We start from the raw sequence: 22735 nt of genomic DNA, 5'->3' as shown, positions 1-22735 counted from the left end.
ACAATATATTCATTGCCTTTTTATCTTTCCTGACTTGCTCAATGTCTGGATCAGACCAATCATGTCTAGGCTTTGGAACTGATGGTTCATTCCCTGCAGCAGCTCTCATGGGACATGATGACCTCTTTCAATGCAGTCCACATAAGCTTCATCTTGAGAGAGAAGATGTAGGTGCATCTTCACCTTTCAGTGGTGATAGTTGTCTTTGTCCATAAATAGAATATTTACTCCAACATCCTTTTTGTTCATCTTGTTGATTGTTGTGATCTTTACACTCTTTGTACTTCAAGATCTTGCTCTGATACCAATTATTATTCCCAAGCAATGCAACAAGAATTACAGAAGGGGGGGTTGAATGTAATTCTGGCTCTTTTTTAAATTTTAAGACTGTTCTCACTTAATATATATATAACAGTGTTTGATTTTGCAAGAAATGAGGAATGAAACTTGAATTTAAATCAAAACACAAAGTAATAAAACACAAAGCTTTAAAACTTTCTGGTGGATTTGAACTTATCCACCAGAGATATATATTAGTATGAGAACTCTGTGATGCTTGAATAACACACAGCTGCTTACAAGTGAACTTACAAACTTACAGAGAAATTCTTAACAGATACAGCTTTTTCTATCTCTCTGAAAATAGTGCTTACTTTGTTAGTTGTTCTACTCGCTTCTCTTGGTTTATATATCACCAAGTTATATGATAGTAACTTAAGGATTCCTACAACATTTACTTAACTAAAATATTGTTGTTTGTAGAAATGTGCTACAATACTTATTGTTACATAAGCTACACTCTCGATGGATGTCAAATTGTCATCCGTCGGGACTATAAAGTTCATCCATCGGGACTATATTAAAACATCCATCGAGAGCTACAAAAATACTAAGTTTAATCTACCGAGGTGTTTTGTTCATGTTATTCCCTAACAATACAACAAGAATTACAGAAGGGGGGTTGAATTTAATTCTGGCTACTTTTTCAAGATTTTAAAACAGTTCTTACTCGATAATATATAAGTGTTTGATTTGCAGAGTGCAGAATGAATGATTTATATGAATCAAAATACAAAGTAATAAAAACACAGGTTTTTAAAACTTTCTGGTGGATTTGAAAGTATCCACCAGAGATATATATTATATATCGAGTGAGAACCCTGTGAAGCTTGAATAGCTCACAGCTGCTTACAAGTATGAACAACTAAACTTACAGAAAAATGCTACAGAATACAGCTTGAAAATGTTTCTCTGAGAATGTGTGTGCTTAGTTCAGTTGTTGTTCTACTTGCTACACTTGGTTTATATATCACCAAGTTTACATGACAATAAGACAAGATAATAAAACAAAACATATCTAGTTTAATTTTATGCTACTTCACTACTCTATTCCAGCATCTTTGAATATCTTCATAATAGCATGGAAATGGTAATGCTTCTTTGTTCTCAAATCCCTGATTAATAGGCTGCCACATTCCTTTTTTAGACACCCAACGCATGTGACTGTGTTGTCACTATCAACAGATATTTGAATTTGACCATCCGTCGGGTACATGCTTGTCATCCGTCGGGTAGCTTTGTTGATCATCCGTCGGGTAGCTTTGTTGATCATCCGTCGGGTAGCTATTTGTCACTTGAGTCCATTTTATTTATACATAATTATAAGACATCTCATATTTACAATTAATCAACCTATTCTGCATATCTACTAGTAGTCAACATGACTCATATGCTCCTACAGATTCTACAAAATGTTATTTGCTGAAATGTGCTACAATACTTATTTTTACATAAGCTTCTCACTCGATGGATATCAATTTGTCATCCGTCGGGACTATATTAAATCATCCGTCGAGACTATATCTGATCATCCGTCGAGTGCTACAATATACACTAAGTTAAATCTACTATAGTGTTTTATTTAATTTATCATCAAGTTCACAACATATTCCTAACAATCTCCCCCAATTTATGTCTACTGGAATTGTAGTCATAAATTAAGAGAAACTTGATGATAACAAAACACCCTAAAAATACAGATTGAAAATAGTAGATAAAACTGACAAGTGCTACAATATTTACTGAAAATTGAACAATGCAAAATAGACAAAGAAGTTGCTCACAATCATTATCAAAGTGCTTCTCTAGTCTAAGCAGATAAGTCTATTTCCTTGATTGTCTGGGTTTCTTCCCAAGCCTCCTGTTGTTCTCTTCTATCTAATTTTGGAGTTGTCCGTGGAACTCAAGTTCATCAGCTTCTGAGAGATCTAACATTTCTTGCATTTTCAATAGAGTCTCATTTCTAGAGATACTCAACTGGTCCTCCAATCTGTAGAATCTTTTTACTCCCTTTCCTTCCCTGAATTTTATCAGCCAATAGGGCCTCAGATGCACTCTTTTTCCTGTGAAGGGAATTGACAAAGTTTTTGGTAGTGCATCTTTGGCTCTATTACTCCTCAGCTCCTCCATCTTCTTTAGAAATAATCTCCTTGCAGTCACATGGTATCCAAAGTTCTTTCTGAAGGATGAGTAGATCTTTATTAGAACTGATTGGCTTTCTAGAAGAATCCTGTGAAGTGGCCACATTATCTCTTTTCTTCCCTTATATTTGAACACCAGCCTTTCAGGAAGATGTCTATGAGCATCAATCCCTCTTACTTCTTCCAATTCATTTAAGTAGAGGTTTATGTCAGAGAACTCCTTGATGTCACAAATATATAAAAAATCTCTCTTGTTGACTGTAGATTGAGTTTTGGTTAGGGTCTTGGATCTGAGAGTTACATGCTTCACTTTCTTGCTTGCTCTAGTCTTTGTCTTCTTTGGCTTGTTGAAGATAGGAAAATTTAGCTCAGGAATTGGCAAACTATCCCAGTCTACTGGCTCATCCTTAGGAATAATGGGCTCACCATGAATGTTCCTAGTTGGATCCACCACCTTGAATTCTTCAAATACCACTGAGGGATTTGATGTCTGAGTTGAAGTTGTAGACTTTTTAGGAATATAGTCTTCTATTTCCTCATCACTGAAGTTCAATTTTCTTTTGGAGTGGAGCTTATATCTGAATCTTCTTTTATGTTGTGGTTTATCTTGCACTTTTTGATCTCGAGGTTCAGCAATTACAGATGGTTGTGCAGAAATCTCAGTTGTGGTCTTTACAGCTTGAAGTTTGGCCAAGATAACAGCTTGCTCCTTCTTTTGTTTGAGTTTCTTAGCATCCAGAGCAGCTTGCTTCTTTTCTTTCCTGATTCTTTCCTTCTTTTCCTTTTTAGCTTCCACAAACATAGGGTGTCCAGTCACCACACAAATTTCCTTACCATTTCTGTAAATCTTGGCTAATCTTCTTTTAAGTGCTGAATCTACTGGATCTTTGTAAAATACAATTGACCTAGCCAACAGCTTCTTCTCATCTGGCCTAGGTGTCGCATACACAATATCCATAGGATTTTTGTTTGAAAACCTTGAGTAGTTTCTTTAAGGCTTCATGATGAGATCTCCTTTTGGAGATTTGATGCAAGAAGTTTGGCCATTTTCCAAATAATTCATACTCATTTCATTCACAGAAATATTCTTGACTTGAGAGTGATGAATGAATGTTTTGTATGGCTTCTGAATTGGCCCAAAATTTTGTTGAATTTCTGCATCTATCTTTCTCCATTTATCATCTAGTTCCTTCTCCACAGCCGCAACATCAAGTATCTTAGGAATTGACTTTGACTCAAGCTTAGCAGCTGCTATGTGGATCAGATCAATGCTGTCCAATATTGGTGGCTTTGGAAGAGTAATTTCTGGAACAATTACTTGGCTGATTTGTACATTTACCACTTTCTCCCCCTCACTAGATGGCTCTGCTTGACTGACTTGAGATAATGATTTCTCCCCCTTTTTGTTATCATCAAGTAGAGTGGAGGAAGAAGATTGTGCAGCCATCATTTGTTGCAGTAGTTGAGTTTACTGTGCTTGATGTAGATGTATAGCTGTGAGAGAAGCTTCCATAACAGTCATCCTTTTGTCCAAGGACTCCACATTTATGGCAAGATCAGAGTTCTTTCTTAGCTGCCTCTTAACATCAATCATTATAGCTTCTGGAAGTTTAGCATCCAATCTGTCAGAAATATCCTTCTTTATTTGATCAACCTCATTTTTGATAGAAGTGACATTCTGACTGTGTTGAAAGCCTTGGATTTGTTGTAAGTGAAGAGAAGCAAGGTGTGCTTGTAGGAGCTTCTTGGTGCTGGCATTTGTTGTTGATTGAAGAGCAGATTGTGTCTGACTGATGAGTTGAATGAAGGTGGTCTTGAAATAATGTTCATCACATTGCTTTAAAAATGCCCAAGTTGGCATACCAGATCCGGAGTTAGGGCCTACTTCTCCCCCTATGTCCAGTGATCCCTCTTCACTATCATCAAAGAATTCTTCTGACCCACCAGCCTCATAATCTATGTCATCACCATCTTTAGAACGCATAGTTGTGATGTCATCCTTTGCTCTTTGCATAGATTGAGTGGTGTGCACCAAATTCAGCATCCTTTCTGTATTTTCATTGCCCTGTCTAGCCAAAAGTTGATATGCTGGAACAGGAAGAGTAAATGCCTCAACATCCAAAGAGGTGGAATCTATAACAGCTTGACTATGCTGAGATAGTTCCTCTCAATTTACTTCATTGATATCCATTGACTCACTAACAATGATGTCCACCCTTATTTCTCCTGTACCTGCATTTCTCTCATGATCTCTCTATTCTTGCATCAAGGGCTACCCTTGGCTTCTCACCCTCACACCCTCACTTTCACCATCTAAGGTGGGACTCCTCTCACTCACTTTTGCCAGACCTGAAGAAATGGTCTGCATTTGATCACTCATTTTCTCTCCTTTTTCCTGGGAGCAACCCAGACTCTCACTCAATTCACTCCCTTCCCTCAGTCCTAAGAGTGATTGCACTACCACTAAGTCTTCTGCACTTGTAAGAATTGAGGAGATTTGAAGTTGTGTAGAGACACCCGACGGATGATGAATATCCATCGGGACAGTAGTATGGCTATCTGACGGATGACTACTGTTAGGTTTATCCGTCGGGATACAATCACTACTCAACGGATGATGAATATTCATCGGGATAGAAGAAATGAATGAGTTTGGAGTGGAGACTATTGTAGACTCCATGCAGATTGATGAATATTTAGGCACAGATGTCTCAACAGACTCAGAAAGAAATGGCAAGTGAGCCAACAAATCATCTAAAGGATGATGCTCATTTGCTTGGATTTTTAGCTTCTCCAAGAGAGTTAAAGATGGAGAATTTGGAAGTGATGTATTGATCATGTCAACATCCAGTGAGTGTGTAGGTGAATTTGGTGTTTCAGGTGCTTGATTGTTAAGGATTTTGGCTGTGACTCCACATTTATTGGAGTCACATCAATCTGACTTTGAGATGGTGTAGTGACTAAGTCTATTGCTTTAGTTTGCACTGTGTGTGTTCCCTGTGCATCCCCAGTTGGTTTAGATTTCTTCTTTCTGGCATAAGTTTGGGATGAGCTAGCGTCCCTTACCCTTTTGGCATGTGCTCTTGACTGAGAGCATTGTTCAATAGTCACATCCTTTTGGGAGGATGCAACTAGTAATGAGCTTAAGTCCTTTTTAAGCACTACAGTTTGTTGAGAAGCTGCAGTGTGGCTAGGCTGGGAAACACTCACCTCTCCAACCTTATTCTTAGGGCTGATTTGATTTTCACCTTGTCCCTCACCTTGCTTACCCTCCTTCACACTCCCCTCTTTGGTTTTAGTGAATTTTGCAACTGGTTTCTTTTGAAAGAAACCAGAGGGGGCTTTCTTAGACTTGGATTTTGAAATTTGTGGTTTAGTAGCTTGGGTAGGCATCTGTTGGGTCATTGACACAAATGCCATTGCTACACTAGAAGGCAAAGAAATGTGTGAGGTTGGAAGAGTGGAGACAGTGGAACTTACCTCACTTATCTGAGGTCCCTCCATTACTGGAAAATAGAATAAGGGCACCTCTTTGTGGTGATTTGCTCTATTAAGATCTGCAATAATTCTTCTTTCTTGAACCCAACAGTTCAGTTTGTTGGTTGGGTTCTCAATAAGATGGTTAGCAAGCATCATAAATAATCTAGCATAATAGACACTTTTACCTCTCTTATTGAGTTCTCTTAACTTAAAACCTAACTCAAACAAGACCAAGTCACTGAAATTAAAGTATTTATCAGTAACTAGCATGTAAAGCATGTTAAGCATGGAAATGTTAATAGAGTCAAAGTTGCTAACCTTACCAGAAAATACCTTAGTTACTACATCACACAGATAACTTCATTCTTTTCTAAGACCTAACCTCCTAATTTCACTTAATTTAGAGGTAGAAAGTGCATAGCCCATGGAATTTAGCATGTTAACTATATCAGTGTCTGTGTGTAGAACAGTTGCAGTATTATCAGGAAATTTTAAAGCATATTTTGACAATGTCACTATTAATGCAAAAATGTTTACCTTTGAGAGTGAAAGTGATGGTCTTGTCAGTTGAGTTGTACACTGCAGTTGTCTATATCTCTTCTACAACCTCACAATAGATTGTGGGAGATTCCAGCATAGCATAGTTGAGTTTACAGCCTTTCATGTAATAACCCCAATTTTTGGAAATTTTTTGAAACCCTGATGAATAGTAACTTTTGTTGATGATGCTGATTAAGGAAAATTATCAGACTACACTATATAGGAGTACTGTTATGGAAATTCTGAGATCGTACTAGTATTCCATAAAGTAAATGAATGTATGTAAAGGTCGTCAGAATTCGAATCCGGACACTTTGATTTTTCCCGAAAATCCACGAGTTACCGAAAGAATTAAGTATAAGGTAACATGATTAAAGTGATTTAAATTCAAGGATTATAAGAGAGGATCATTAAGGGAGTATAAAATATTAAGGAAGGTTTAGAGAAGCCCAAGTAATAAGATCCCGAATATGATCCCCCAAATGATTAACGGGAACGAGAGTTAAGCGAACCGTAAAACAAATAAACGGTCAAGAAACAAGCTTGTAAAATAAGCAAGGGAGATTAATCAAGTGGAGTAGAAACTAGCTGACATCATCACACCATACGAATATGACATGTGGCTTGGGGATGAGGTCATCAAGATGATGCAAGCACTTTATTAAAGTGAAGATGAGATATTTAATCAAGTAACCACTTGGTTAATTCACAACCAAGTAAATTTTGGCACAAATCTCAAGGTCAACCAAGCAAAAGGGAAAGCAAAAGACCATTTCTTCATTTTTAAAGAGAAAACCCGATAGGAAAGGGGACAAAAAATGGAGAAGAAAGAAATGCTTGTATCTTGAGTTTATCTTGGCCGATTCACGCATGCTACCAGTCAAATCGAAGCCCTCGAGAAGCTCTACGGATATAGGGTAACCACTATCCTCACCTCCTTGATTACCATAATCGTTATTCATCATTTATGGCTAGATGAATAGTAACCATGTTTGTGTTCTTGAATTCTTTGAAAAGAGCAAGGTTGTTAAAGGTTAGATCAAGGTTCCTAGAGGCGATACAAGCTCTTTTCTTGTGTTAAGAAGCTCCAAGGAAGGTATGAATATCTTGAACCCTTATACATCAGTAGGGTTAATAAGGTTTTAAGCTTGTATGATTTGGATTAGTAAATAAGAAGCTTGATTGATGTTTGTTAGTTGTTTTGGTTGATTTGTATAAATTATGGTTAACGAATCTTTGGTTATAATTAATGGATCTTGATTGTGATTGAATGAGTTAAAAATCTTGAGAATGTGGACTGAGATAGTGTTGTATAGATGAAATATTGATGGATTGTGATGGTTGATGAATTGGTGAGGTTTCGACATAGTGAAAAATTTGGAAAACTCGTAAACATAGCCGTCGTAATGCCCGTTTGTATATAGACTGTTTGTGCTTAGAATAAGGATCAGAAAACTTACTGCTTAAACTGTAACTTTGCCATGTTTATCTAGATCGTGTTGTAAGCTTCGTTTTGGTATGTGGTTCGCTTAGATCCGATGTACGGTTTAGGAGAAACGACCATTTTAAGTAACGGCGTTTCGTGAGCGAACCATTACCCCTCGCTTTACTTTGAAACCTTGTTTAAAGCCCTTAAAAGACTAATTAAAACACGAGATAATTATGTCAAGTGAATAAGGCAGTTAGTAAAGTTCTCGCGAAAGAGTCGCCTTAAAATTCATAACGGTTAATTTATTAAAATTAGTGGAGCCGAGGGTATGCGAGCGATTAATGCAAATCGTTAAGCGTATAAGCGACCGTTAGAGTATGAGTGAATTTTGACTAGTTTCTTAAGCGACCGTGGTTTAATTCCGGATTATGTTGTTGTTCATAGGTTACCGGACCCACTCTAAGCTTAAGTCTACCCCGAAACACTCAGGCAAGTTTTCTACCTGTTATACAGTTGTTGTGATGTAAATATATTGATGCATTATCTTGAGATAAATGCATAGTTGTTATTAGAAAATCTTGCGATATATTGGAGCATATTAATATGGTACATATATGCATGTTGTGAAATCTTGATATTTTATTATCAATTCAAATGCTTATAAACTGCATAATACCTATGCTAGAGATAAGCAGTAGTTGCGTATACCCTTAGTATAGGGGACCCAAAGGTGAACATTTTTCTAAACTGGGAGTAGATGTTCCCGAGTATAATATATGTATATATATATAGTTTTCTATAACTATTAATCGAATAAGGTATATTCGATAATTTTGAACAATAATCAAACATTATTTTCGATTATTCAAATAAAGATTTTACTTTCGTATAAGTATATCTTTCAATAATTATTATTCGTTTCAAGTATTATTTCCAAAAACTTTTACTGGATTTATTTTGATAGAAGCTATTCTTTATTGGAATATTATTTAAAGAATAATATTCAGATATTCTTCGATTATTTTGTAACTGATTTATTCTATTAAATCATCCTTACTTCAAACATTTTTAAAAATATTTTCGAGTCTTCAAAATGATTTTAAAGTTGGAGCGGATCCCAAAACTCATTTTCAAATTTAAGATCTTCCTTTCGAAGGGGATTTAAATACTCGCTCAAAACCTAAGGGATCCGGCTCCGTGGTGTATTTTTGGCGCAACGAAGTTGCAAATTTGATAAAAGAGTTTGATTACTTGCCCAACGTTCGGGAAGTAAGCCCAATCAAAATGCGTCGGCATAGGCGCCATGGGTTCAGTGGGAGTCCATCAAAGTATAAGTGGCTCAGTGGGAGTCCATCAAAGCGTAAGTGGCTAAGTGGCAGTCCAGCATAAGGTCCTAATGTGACCAGGGTGATGACCAGTGGGGAACTCATCCATCTACTAGTAGAAAAGGTGACTTAATTGGTATCTTTGCCTGATCAGCAAGATATCAGGTTTATGCCAAGGTTTTCTCCTTTCCAAATTCATTGGATGTTACAACTCTGTTCATACTTTTCATGACATGGGTTTTCAAGGAGTGTATGAGATATATATATATATATAGGTGTATATATATATCGGGACTTCATTTCCTTCAAATGATATTTCAAAGAGGGAATCTATTCAAGTCTTATCTTGTAGCCTCATCTATGTGATAAACTTTTAAAACTTATTATACTTTGAACACTAGTAGTTCAAGTAGTTTTCTAAAATGATATAAGTATATTGGATTATCTTGTAACTTCATCTTTTCAACTTATATCTAGTAAATGATTATCTTATGCATGACAAAGATTTTCAGAAAAATGTTGAGACAAGGTTAGATATATGAGATCACCTTGCAACGATATTTTTATACAGTTATAAACTGGAACTCTGTGTATATTATGCATGGAAGGGTATTTCAAATATTTTGAAAAGTATATATACATATATACTGATTATTTTATGACTTGGTCGTGTTAAGATATCAAACTTGGTTCATTTTTGCTTGACCAAGACTTTCATGAGTACTATGAGAATGCTCACATATTGTTAATTATTATACATGTTATTTCGGTGGGCTTGTTTCTCACCCTTGCTTTATTCTTTCATCACACAACAACTAGACAAGATGAACAGGACCAAGCACCCAATTTGTGAGCGGATAGGAAACGTTCCGCAGTTTCCTGTAGGCGTTGATGCCGCTGTAGCTGAGGTAGGAACTACCAATAGGCTAGGTTTTCAACTTTTGATGTACCAGACTTATGTATATTTATGAATTGTAATAAATGGCAAAGAATATGTAAATTTATTCAGAAACGCTTTTGAGGTGTAATGACTTATAATTGTGGAATAAAATGACTTGTGTTATTTTTTTGGTATTCATCTCTGAGACTATAACTTGTGGTGTGTGTATATTGTGGGGTCACAGTACGCAATAGTTGGTTGTTTATTAAGATTGAGTGTTATTAAGGGAAATGGAACTCGTGACAACCTGGATCCCCGACCCCGGATTTGGAGGTGTTACATTTCACAAAATCCATCTTTTTGTGATAATCTTCCGACTGTTGAATCTCCTTGTTCACTAGAGGGGCCATTGCTAAAGATTTGAAATATGCGGAGCGAAAAATTTGCTTTTGAGGAAGAAAGAAGTTAGAGCAATTGAATTGAGAATGATAAAAGAGTAGAATAAAAATGAATTCTGCCATTATACTATCTCAGAAATAAACTAAAAAAAATAATAAAGTGAAATAAAGTGACCAATCAAAATAGCCCAAAATAGCCATTTAAAAATAAATAAACTGTAAAAATGATGTCACTTATCCGTCGTGTCATGCTTACAAACTGTAAGTATACTCGATGGATAATGAGGAGAGATTTAACGACTAAGATTGAGACAGTTCGACGGATGAGGATAAATCAGTAATTGAAATAACCCTGAAAAGTAATTGATTTTTGTTAACAAGTAACATTCTAAAAGATGACCAAACCCGATGGATAATGAACATCCATCGAGATGTAAATTTTGACTTAGCCAAAATTTCATCCAAAGCTGAAAAATCAATTAATTTTCTGGCTGCACTAAAACTTGCAAAAATATCTGAAATAATTCAAGAATAATTAAGCATACCTAACTCACTTACCAACCTTGAAAAAGTGGATTCATCAAGTGGCTTGGTAAATATATCTGCAAGCTGCTTTTCACTTGGAATAAAATAAAGTTCCACATTACCATTCATCACATGTTCCCTTATGAAGTGGTACTTGATGTCTATGTGCTTTGTTCTTGAATGTTGCACTGGATTTTCAGTGATGACAATTGCACTTGTGTTATCACAGAAAATGGGAATTCTATCCACTTGTAGACCATAGTCCAACAATTGGTTTTTCATCCACAAAATCTGTGCACAGCAACTACCAACATCAATATATTAAGCTTCAGCTGTAGAAGTAGAAACTGAATTTTGCTTTTTACTGAACCAGGACACAAGCTTGTTTCCTAGAAATTGGTGGGTTAATGTTGTGCTTTTTCTGTCTATTTTACAACCTGTATTGTGGCGCCCTCCAAACTCGGGTCAGAAGTTTGGGGTCCACACACACACACACCTTATTAATAACCTGCTTATAGTAATGATAAAGATAATAATATACAGTGACCCTACTTACCAACTACCACGGACCGCAACAGGTTAAAGTATACACACAAGCCAAACACACTTACTTATATTACAAACCGTTCAAATCCCAATTATCCAAACTCAGAACTGAGTATTAAACATTATTACAAACTTTTACAAACTTAAATTATTTCAAAAGAAGCCTACTAGCTCAACTCGATCAACCTGAACCCCTAGCTCTCGCGCTGGACCGGGGATCCTCGGTACCAACCGGTTCCTTCTTAACTGGAAAAGAACATAAACAACATTGCACAAATGAGCTAACTAGCTCAGCAAGTCACAATGACAAAACTGAGAATAATGATCATCAGGTAAATATGGTTATGATATCAAGTGAACAATGGATTATGATTTAGAATTGGATATTATATTTTCATTTTAAAAAAAACCAAGGTTAGGCTGCTGATCAGTCATGCACTAACCTCGAGCAAAGCACACAACACTGCTCTAACTACTGGATCCAAGGCACACATTGGCCTAACTTGACCATTATATGGTCTGACCACGAATCTGGTCCACAATTTTATAAAAACAATCCAATTCTACCATAATAACAGAATAAGCAGTAATAAACAATAAACAGGATCATTAACAACATTGGACGTTCAATAATGAAAATGGTTTCAATCTTCATAAAGATCAATATGGCATTTCCAATGGCTGTTAGGTAGTGAAAGAATTGGATAACAAAAGAATCAGTGTTTCAGGGTTTCAAGGATTTGGCCTTTCAAAGCATAAGATACAATGGTTTGAGTGTGTAAGCAATCCGGTTCAGTGTTTGATAATTAGTTTGTATGTATTTGTGGAGTAGTATCGTATATTTGAGGTTCGTATTTGGGTATACAACAATCAATGGTCTCGAAAGAATCAGGTTTACGGCTAAAGATCAATAACTGGAATCAGGGTTTTGGGTTCAGTGCTTCAAAGCACTTGCAATATAAAATAAGATTATCAATCAATACAACATCTCGAGAAAGTTCAGAACACTTACCTGGTACTAGCTTACTACACTGCACTTGCTCTCAATCACCACTGTCTTACTCCTTGACTACCTGTTTCCCTTTCCTACGTCTTGCCTTTTCTGCTCACATATCATAAGCATCTATCAATATTCAACTCATACGATTCTATTCGACACATACTTCTATCTACCCTTCGTTTCACCCAAATCCGATTAACGGATTGAAAGTTACGCAATAAACAAGTAAACATCGAATATACAGACCGACAGTTAACCAACAAGTCACATATAACACATAAAACGTCACATAATCAATGATATATAATTTATAAAGAAGTCTCGGGTCATAAATAGGCTTTCGGATATTTAAAATAATTTTTAAAACATTTTTCGGAATTAAAACGGGTCGTTGAATCAATTTTGGAGTAATAAACAGGGTTCGGTTGGCCCATTTTGGCTTCAAAACAATTTTATAATAATTATCGAGTCTTGAAAATAATTTAGAATAATATTTTAAAGCTCGAAACTATTTTTCAGAATTTTTAAATCATTTTTAAATAATTAAATCTAATTAAATAATTAATTAAAATCAATTAATTATTAATTAAATCAATTAATTTTCGAATTAATTAATCAATTAATCGATTAAAAATTAACTGAAATTAATAAACTTATTAATTCAGATTTATTTTTGAATTAAAAATAATTTTTGGAATTAAAATAATAATTTTTGGAATTTTCAGAAATTAAAATCGAATTTTTATAATAAAATAAATAGGAAATATGATTTTTGAAAAAATTTAAAACAGGAATCCTATTTTTAAAAACTCTGGAAAGTTCAGGGACTGAACTTCATCGTTTTCAAAAGATAAGGTATTAAACTGCAATTTTCACAAGGGTCGCCGGAAAAACGTCGGGGGTGGCCGGAGAACACGTTCCCGGCATCCTCACCCCACCACAAGCTCCAGATCACATCTATAGACAACCAGGAATCGATTAATGCAATCAAAACATATCAATAACCCCAGACTTGGCCGGAAATTGGCCAAGAACATCGCCGGTTTCCGGCGAAACATCGAAAACTTAAAAAGACAACTCCCAACGATTCAAGCATCCTCTGTTAACGAGCTATATACCATTCGATTGCAAATTTCATAACGAACATAATCCACTATAAATCAACAGCTAATAACCCCCAAATCAAAAAGCCCCAAATTTCAATTGAAAACATTCATACGGGTTATAAACCCTAATTTTAAAATTCGAGAATTAAACCCACTTTTGAGCATGTTATTGAACTCCAAATCAGACGTATGACATATGAAAATCATCAGGAAAACAAGCTCTACAACATGCAATCTTCAAATCATACAAACAATCATCCGAACACAAATTCATATTTTTAATAAAAATAATTCAAAATTAAATAAAAATATAGAAAAATAACCTTGATTTCTGCAGTTCTGAAACTTGAAGAAACTGAAAAAACACCTTAAAACCTCAGTTTTGGTTACTCGAGCGTTCCAAATGGAGATCAATAACACCTTCAATTTGTGGTTTGATTTTCAGAAGGGTTTATGAATATAAGCATTTTCTCTGGAAATTTATATAATTACTGACTGCAAATGATTTTGATACGAAATAAATTACGGTAAAAGGCTATTTATAATTACGGAAAATTAGTATCCCGTTGGATCATTCCGGATATAAAATTATTTGTAAAAACTGATCCAAACGGTATCGGTTTTCAGGATAATTATCCAAATCAGTACAATTTATACTGCGGTCTTGGTCTCAGCGCCTGGTTACACGTACTACGAGGTGATAATTGGGATAGTTTAATAAAAAGCTCCCGTTTATCAAAAATACGAGTTTTATTGATTTACCGAAACGAATATTGTATCGAAAATATTGCGCCGGGACCCGCGCAGGACACACCGTACGCCGGATCGAAAAAGTCGAAACATGAAATATGCTCGGAATATTACAATTAGGTTAGGAAGGAGTTCTCGGAAGAGTTTCGGGTTCCAAAAACGTAATAACGGATGACGTCGGTTGGTTCCCATTTTTATAAAATAGATTTTAAATACCCGGAAAAAGATTTTATAAATTTCATATGATTCTTATAAATTCATAAATCAACATAAAAATAATTAGGAAGATATGACAATTATCTATATTTTATTTGGACATATAAAAATTAAAATACTCAATTAATAATATTTTTAAACATCCAAACACATTTAACACTTAACAAATAATTCACAGAATAGATACTGAACACATATAATAATTATTTATTAGCAAAAATAATTACACGATATATCCCGGATATTACATCCTTCCCCCCTTAAAAGGATTATGTCCTCAGAATCTCCTAAGAAAATAAACGAGGGTACTTTTCTCTCATATCACTTTCTAACTCCCAGGTTGACTCTTCAACCTTTGGGTTTCTCCATAATACTCTTACTAGCTTTACCACTTTATTTCTCAATACATTCTCTCTTTCCTCTAGAATCTCTATCGGACTCTCTACATATGACAAATCTGCCTGAAGCTCTATTGGCTCATATTTTATTACATGCCTGGAGTCTGGATTATATTTCTTAAGCATCGATACGTGAAAGACATTGTGAATGTGCTCCATGTGCGGAGATAACGCCAATTCGTAAGCTAGTTTGCCAACGCGCTTTAGAATCTCAAAAGGTCCGACATATCTTGGGCTCAGTTTTCAGTAGTGTTTAATTCAAGCTTAGTTGCAGTGGCCATGGGAGTTTTTACAGATGTGCAATCCATTAGATCAAACTTCTTTAAAAGATCATGAATATATTTAGTTTGACTAATAAATATTCCATCATTAACTTGCTTAACTTGTAAACCAAGAAAGTAAGTTAGTTCTCTCATCATGCTCATTTCATACTTACTTTGCATCAATTTGGCAAACTTTTTGCAAAGTTTTTCATCTGTAGAGCCAAATATAATATCATCTACATAAATTTGAACAAGTATACTAGAGCCATTAACATTTCTAAACAATAAAGTTTTATCAACAATACCTCTTGTGAAGTGATTTTCCAAAAGAAACTATGATAAAGTGTCATATCAGGCTCTAGGTGCTTGCTTAAGTCCTTAAAGTGCTTTCATAAGATAGTAGACATATTCTGAAAATTTTGAATCTTCAAAACCAAGAGGCTGACTAACATAGACCTCCTCCTCTAAATCTCCATTCAGAAAGGCACTTTTGTTATCCATTTGATAGACTTTGAAATTGGCATGAGCTGCATAGGCTAAGAAAATTCTGATGGCTTCGAGTCTTGCAACGGGAGCAAAGGTTTCATCAAAATCTATTCCTTCTTGTTGACAGTAGCACTTAGCAACTAATCTAGTTTTGTTCCTGATTACTATGCCATTTTCATTCATCTTGTTTCTAAATACCTACTTGGTGTTAATTGGATTCTTTCCTTTAGGTTTGGGTACCAACTTTCATACCTTGTTCCTTTTAAATTGTTTTAGCTCCTCCTGCATAGCTAAAATCCAATTAGGATCCAACAAAGCTTCTTCTACCTTCTTTGATTCTTCCTTAGATAGGAAGCTGCTATATAGACATTCTTCTTGAGTTGCTTTTCTTGTTTGAACTCTGGAAGATGCATCACCAATAATGAGCTCAAAAGGGTGATCTTTAGTCCATTTTCTTTGTTGAGGTAAATTAGCTATAGATGAAGAGGCCTCATTGTTGTCTTGATGTGTGACTGAGTTTTGATTATTAGAAACTCCCCCTGAGTTTGTGAATCCATGATTTGAGAAAGGGGAACTTTTTGTAAGTGATCTATTTTGACTTTCAGTTTTTCTTAATGTTTCGACGGATGATGCACTTTGTGTCCTGACGGATGAAGCTAACTGTCTCCCGACGGATAAGGCAGATTGTCTCCTGACGGATGAAGCATTTCGCAACTCAACAGATGTTGAATTATGTGCTTCATTAGTTGTGGATTTTTCTGCATTATCCTCATTCACTGTTTCTTGATCACTTTCATCATCACTGTCATCACTAACCATCTCCACATTATCAAACTTGAGGCTTTCATGGAAATCTCCATCTTGCAGTCCTTCAATCTTTTTGTCATCAAACACAACATGTATTGATTCCATAACAATGTTGGTTCTTAGATTGTAGACCCTGTATGCCTTTCGCACAGCATATCCAACAAAAATCCGTTCATCTGCTTCAGTATCAAACTTCCCATATTGATCAGTTTGATTCCTCAAGATAAAACATTTACAGCCAAAGACATAAAGAAAATTTAGAGGTGGCTTCCTGTTCTTGAACAATCGGTTGGGTGTCATACACTTTGCTTGATTAACCAAAGAAATATTCTGAGTGTAGCAGGCAATATTCACAGCTTCATCCCAAAAATATGTTGGTACCTTTAATTCTTCAAGCATTGTCCTTGCAGCATCAATAAGAGATCTATTCTTTCTTTTCACTATTCCATTTTGTTGTGGAGTTCTTGCTGCAGAAAACTCATGCATAATCCCATTCTCTTCACAAAATGATCTCATCACAGAATTCTTGAACTCAGTTCCATTATCACTCCTGATTCTTCTTACTTTAAAATCAGGATGATTGTTGACTTGCCTTATGTGATTGATGATGATTTCACTAGCATCATCTTTAGACTTTAGGAAATATGTCCAAGAGAACTTTAAGAAATCATCCACAATTACTAGGCAAAATCTTTTTCTTGAGATGGACAACACATTGACTGGTCCAAACAAATCCATGTGTAGCAATTGCAAAGGTTCTTCAATTGTTGAATCAAGCTTCTTTCTGAATGATGCTTTCATCGGCTTTCCTTTTTGGCAGGCATCACATAATCCATCCTTAGAAAACTCCATTTGAGGAATGCCTCTAACCAGTTCTTTCTTAACAAGCTCATTCATGGTCTTGAAGTTTTGATGGGACAGCTTCTTGTGCCATAGCCAACTTTCATCTTGACTTGCTTTACTGAGAAGACAAGTGACAGATTCTGCATTAGATGAGTTGAAGTCAGCTAGATACACATTTCCTTTTCTCACTCCAGTGAGAACCACTTTGTTGCTTCTTTTGTTTGTCACAACACAGGCTTCTGAGTTGAAGGTTACTGAATTGCCCTTATCACAAAGCTGGCTAATACTCAATAAATTATGCTTGAGACCATCCACAAGGGCAACCTCTTCAATGATGACATTACCTTTTGAAATCAAGCCATATCCCACAGTATAACCCTTGTTGTCATCTCCAAAAGTGATACTTGGGCCAGCTCTTTCCTTGAACTCTATGAGCGGGGTAGAATCTCCAGTCATGTGCCTTGAACAACCACTATCCAGGTACAAAAGATTCTTTCTGTTTCCCTGTACACATCAAAACCAAATCAAGTTGATTTTGGTACCCAGGTTTCTTGGGTCCTGCCTTGTTAGCTTTCTTCTTTGGTTTTTTAGGTTTAATTTCATTTGACTTGGGAATTTCTGATTCATCCTTAGTTATTTGAGTTTGACCTTTAAAACCAGTCATTATAACAGAATTATCATGCATATTTTGATTAACAGGAAATGGCATGTTGTTTGCAAACATATTATTCCAGTAAGGCATGCTAAATGGCATTTGTGGTATACTAAATGCAGCATAATAAGGATTAGCTGCAAATGGCATATTAGCAAATTATGCATTCATATTCTGAGTAGACATAGAATTCATAGGCATGGCAGTCATGTTGGGAGAAGAGGGAGGCACAAACATGGGAGTAGGCATGGCAAGTTTGAAATTAACAGATAGGTGATTAACACTACCACACTTAACACAGATTTTTCTTGGTGCATATTTATCAGGTGTGTAGTTGTTATGCTTGTTAATTCCTACTTTCCCATTTCTATTGTTTTTCTTTTTAGTTTCTGTTTTAACCTCAATCTTTTCTAGTCTGTCATTCAATTGATTGATGGACAGATGACCAACATTAACTTTCTTCCCCTTCTTCACTTGACTTAATTCTCCTGGAATAAAGTTCTTAGAAACTGATCCATATTTCTCATTCAACTTGGCAAGCATAGCTTTGCTCACAGGTTTACTCACAGCCGACGGATGGGGCTCTTTGTCACTCGACGGATAATCCTTTTGATTATCTAACGGATGATTTTCATCGTTCGTCGAGTCCACATCTGTCAACAATCCTTCAACCAAGTTGGATTCCAGCTTCTCCTCACTCTTTTTCCAGGCTGCATCACAAAAGGACTCAATACCTTGAACTTTAGTGATTTGAGCATGGACATCTCTGGATGATTTCCATGCTTTAATCACTTCATGTTCTCGTCCAAGCTACTTCTTTAAAATCTCTTCTTTCTTCAAGGACTCAGTTAATTCATCCTTAGCAATCTTACATTCAATTCTCAATTTTTCAAATTCAATAAACTGAGATTCTAGCACATTGTTCCTCTCACTTAAAAACAAAATATTTTCTTTAATTTTAGCATTTTCCTTAGTGAGGGACTTAAGTGTAACACGCAAGTGATATAATTTTGTGGACATGTCATTGATTGCATCATTAAACTCAGCTTTAGATAAATGTTCTAGGTTAGTGGTGATTACCTGATTACTTGAAGAACTTGTTTCTGTTTCATCAGATTTGGCCATCAGGGCTAGGTTGACATAGCTTGTTTCTTCATCATCATCCAATCCATCAGCTGGCCAGACATTTTCTTGTATAATGAAAGCCCTTTCCTTCTGCTTGAGCAACTCAAAGTATTTCTGTTTATAATCAACAGGCTCAAACTTCTTCTTGTTAGAATCATACTTTCAACACTCACTGGCAAAATGCCTAGCCACACCATATTTGAAACATTTGAATTTGGATTTATCCACCATGTTTCTACTTGGCTTGGCTGCTTCAAAGTTCTTTTGAACTTGAGCTTGGCAAATCTTCTGGAAAGGAATGCCAAATGTTCATCAATATTATCCATGTTATCTTGGCTCAAATGATCTTCATTTTCAGCTACCAGCCATTTGCCCTTGCTTTCACAGACCTTTGATGTAGACTAAACAGCTTCTGCCTTCATCTCTTTCTCCATCTCTAACTCAGCAACCAGTGCTATAGACCCACCTTTCTCCATCCTCTCATCTTGCTCTATTCCAAGCTCATAAGTTTTTAGGATGCCATACAATCTCTCCAAGGTGAACTCCTTATAATCCTGAGAATTTCTCAATGAGACTGTCATTGGTTTCCACTCCTTTGGAAGAGATCTAAAGAACTTGAGGTTAGAGTCTTTTGTTTGATAGACTCTTCCATGAAACTTCAGAGCATTTAGTAGTTTCTGAAATCTACTAAAAATATCAGTGAGAGACTCACTTTCTTCACAGTGGAAATGCTTATATTGCTGAATTAGCAGCTGCATCTTATTCTCCCTTACTTGCTCAGTACCATCATAAATAATCTGGATAGTATCCCAAACCTCCTTGGCTATTTTGCAGTTAATGATGTTATCAAACATATCAGCATCTGTTAGGCACAACACACGCGCTAATAATTCACGCAAGTATACGCGTTCGCAAGTAATATAGAATAATTTCTAGTTCGTTCCCACAGAGACTCAGACTAATTATGTTCAATTAACACTTACTCACCAATGTATGATTACTTCTCAATGTCAAGACAATAACACTTAAATTGATTAACTAATTATTAACTACAATTAACTAAGAGAATTAAACACTCAATTGACACTTGAATTAACAATATTAAACACTCATGAGATCATAACTTCATTACTACTTCATTCAATAGTCATTGTTATTACCCTTAGCATGTAACGGTGATGATATTAATCGAACAACACGAAACTGATAAAATCCAACTTTCGTTGTACTAATACCATTCTACCAAACATCCACAATTAAGATATAAGTTGAATAGGCATCAATTATGTTGAGACCCTATATGTCTACAGAATTTGACAACATAACGATTTAAGCACAAGTTATTCTTTATGATTACACAGGGCAAGTAAAACGGTTAGAGTTACCCATTAATCATGCATACACATACATGAACCTATGCTAGCATGGCAAGTTCTAAACCTCAAGATCCACCGTCGCTTCACAGAAGATTAACAGACTATCTTATATGTTCGTGACGCACATAAGATGAATAAGCACAACCTATGCTAGATATCATACAATCATCACACACTAAGGTATTAAACAACTAACTAAAGATTTCTATAGTAAATCCGTTATGACCCCATGATCACGATTAGCCCATAATAGAACTCATCATCACCACGGGTTCATATGAAAACATGATAATAACATACAAAATAAACTAATAAAAATACTTATTAAAACCAGAGTACGTCACAAGAGTAATAAGGTTCAAAGTAAAGAAAACTAGTATCCACTGATACAACGAATAAAAAGAATCACAAGAAAACGTATGCTTCCTCTTCTTCGTTGTGATGTGCTAAAACGGTCTTCTTCCTTCTTTCCTTGCTCCTTGCTTGATACCACCCCCTCTGTGAAACGTCTCTGAAAACTACTTATATAGAAGCCCACAAGAACCAGCTGTCTTAGAAGTCCAACAGAATAAGGATTGTAAAAATCAGAATTAAAGTTCTCTCCCCTGAGCGGCCGCCCAGCTTTCCTGAGCGGGCGCCCAGCATCCTGAGCGGCCGCCCAGCAGGCTACTGGAAAATTCCTCATTCTGCTCCCGATTTCTGCTGCGTTCTGCTCCTAACTTCCCACATCCAATGCCAAGCACTTCCCTAGGCTTATTTCTGATGAATTCTTCCTACATACGCAAGTTATACCCTGAAATGAAAAAAACACTAGAAAAACGCATCAAATACATAAAATACTTGATTTCAAGACATCAATTCAAGTCATTATAAGACGTTCTAAGTGGTATAAAATGCCACTTATCACACCCCCAAACTTAAATCGATGATTGTCCTCAAGCATCACAGACTCAAAAATAAAACAAAAACATGCATGAATGCAATCTACATGAAATGCAGCGATCCCCCTCACAATGACTAAACCAACCAACTCATAACATCTCAACAAATGCAATTAGGCGAATAAAGATCAATCAAATCATGCAAACTAACATACAACTAGAAACGTGGTGTGTGTGGATGCTTACAGATATGCTTCAAAACTAGATCAATTATCATAACTCGATTATCCTCAAGGCAATCACATGATTATACGAAGAATAAATTCTAGGCACACAATGACTTATAACACTTCAAGATCACTGGAGCTTATTACGGAATCATGCTTTTATTCCACAAAACAACAAATGCTTATTTGACCGTGCAATGAGTGAGGTCCACAAAAGACTTATGCAATGGCATCCATTTAGCGAGCGTTAGGTTAGCGGATCCCAGACTATAAAAGCCTTAGGTCACTAGGCACAAAGTCCCCTAAGAACTTAATAACTCGAATACCAAAGAGCCCACTCGTGATCAATATGCATTAACTCTTTATTTTTTTTCCTTTTTTTTCTTTTCTTCTTTTTTTCTATTTTTTTTTCTTTTTTTCTTTTTTTTTTCTCTTTTTTTTTCAAATTTCTGAGCAAGTGCGTTTCGCTCCCTCTTGCTCAACCCTAGACTACTCGCATAAAAATACGAGTCGGCTACTAGCCATTTGACGCCTAGCCATAATTAGCAATGAATTCCAATTTTTACTCCAATTTTTTCTTTTCATGCCTTTTTATCATTAAGGGCCTATCATAAATTCTAAGCATAATCAATAGATTAACCTCAAAAACCATCAAACCATGACAACCATATAGTCCTTAAGCATACTCTAAGACTTAGTGAAATTACATGTGTTTCTAGCATGCATGTCAACCTACAAGACTCAATCATCACTCTAACGCTATCACTACACTTGCATCAATATCACAAATCAATCGGTAAAGCAACGCAAAAGGGATCATGGTATATGCATGAGCTAAATGACATGATAAATAAAGCTATAAAATAAATATAAAAAAACTATTATATGGCAAAAATATGCAATTATATGAACTAAACTATTATGAATATGCAACTACATGACACACACACACAAATATTCCTTAACTACCACCCCCAAACTTAAAATCTTCACTGTCCCCGG

Source organism: Apium graveolens, chromosome 6 (assembly GCF_009905375.1).
Source record: "Apium graveolens cultivar Ventura chromosome 6, ASM990537v1, whole genome shotgun sequence".
NCBI classification, from domain to species: domain Eukaryota; kingdom Viridiplantae; phylum Streptophyta; class Magnoliopsida; order Apiales; family Apiaceae; genus Apium; species Apium graveolens.
The sequence above is the reverse complement of the archived record's forward strand: the minus strand, read 5'-3'. Positions refer to the sequence as shown.